Source organism: Giraffa tippelskirchi, chromosome 2 (genome assembly GCF_054371585.1).
Source record: "Giraffa tippelskirchi isolate mGirTip1 chromosome 2, T2T-mGirTip1v1.2.pri, whole genome shotgun sequence".
Lineage (NCBI taxonomy): Eukaryota > Metazoa > Chordata > Mammalia > Artiodactyla > Giraffidae > Giraffa > Giraffa tippelskirchi.
The window spans coordinates 222,483,602-222,485,044 of record NC_137276.1 but is presented as its reverse complement, the minus strand read 5'-3'; the positions used below and the strand labels follow the sequence as shown (position 1 = coordinate 222,485,044).

The following is a 1,443-nucleotide window of genomic DNA, read 5'->3' as shown; positions in this document are numbered from 1 at the left end:
CATGAAGTGATGCGATCAGATGCCATGATCTTAGTTTTGTAATGTTAGGTTTCAAGCCAGCTCTTTCACTCTCCTCTTTCACCCTCAACAAGAGGCTCTTTAGTTCATCTTCACTTTTGCCATTAGAGTGGTATCATCTGCATATCTGAGGTTGTTAATATTTCTTCCAGTAGTCTTGATTTCAGCTTATGATTCATTCAGCCCAGCATTTTGCGTGATGTACTCTGCATAGAAGTTAACTAAGCAAAGTGACAAGATACAGCCTTGTCATACTCCTTTCCCTTTTTGAACCAGTCCATTTCTCCATGTTCACATACAGGTTTTTCAGGAAACAGGTAAGGTGATCTGGTACTCTCATCTCTTTAATAATTTTCCAGGAGCTGATGACCTTCATAATGTCTTGCAACAAAGGAATTTCTGCTTTCCTTGAATTGGACAACCTTTTCAAATGGGTAGAGACCATTCATGGAACAGCTGGCACTGAGGTATGTGAAGACCTGAGGTATAAGCTCTCCCTGGAATTCCCCAGTGGCTACCTTTACAAAATGTTCGTGGTGAAGTTCCTCACATCCTGCTGCCACCCCAACATGGACACCCAGGGTAACACCTGCCTGGACATTCAGAAAGGCAAGTGATCCGCCCTGTACGACATCAGAACCACTCTGCTCTCCTCCAGAGCCTGCTCAGAACCCAACATCATAGCCCTTTGAAAACATATGCTGCTGAGTTTGAGAAAAACACCCACAGCCCTTAAGAAGAACCTGCAAAAAATCTACTCAACGCACGTCTCCAGACAAGAGCCCTGACCTGGGATGTCCAGCTCTCCTTGTGTTGTCTTTTTATTGTTTTTCCTGAAGTGGTCTGCCTTTTCCTCGATTTTTCTACAGGAGTCTGTATTTTTCTCTGTGATGACATTTTCATTTTATTTATGATTTTTAAATTAACTGTCAAGTTAAGCCCTTGTGATGAATATATTAAATAAGTACAATTTGTTTTTTTTAAAAAAAAAAAAACTATTGGGAAGGATGTGAAAAAGTTGAAACCCCCAGACATTGTTGGCAGGAATGCGAACTGATGCAGCCACATTGGAAAGAAGTTCCTCAGAGTTAAGCATAAAACTGACCCAGAAATTCCTAGGTATACATCAATTTCTACTCTTATCCAAGAGAATTGAAAACAGAGGCTCCCCTCAGATTTATAAATTAATATCCACAACAACATTTTCATAATAGCTAAAAAGTAAAAATAACTCAAATGTCCGTCAGCTACTGAAGAGATAAAATTCAATAAATCTATGTAATGGATTATTATTCAGCATGAAGTGCTGACACATGCAACAACATGGACAAAACTTAAAACTTATTTTTGTAAGTGAAAAAAAATTCAAAAGGCTACAGATTGTATGACTATATTTATATAAAAAGTCCACAATAAGTAAATCCA

General features: G+C 38.5%; 1 pseudogene; it reads left to right on the top strand.

Moving 5' to 3' along the window:
• The first annotated feature begins 383 nt into the window (after positions 1–383).
• Positions 384–806, top strand: LOC145530979 (ubiquitin-conjugating enzyme E2 C pseudogene; annotated as a pseudogene).
• Positions 807–1,443: the final 637 nt, after the last annotated feature.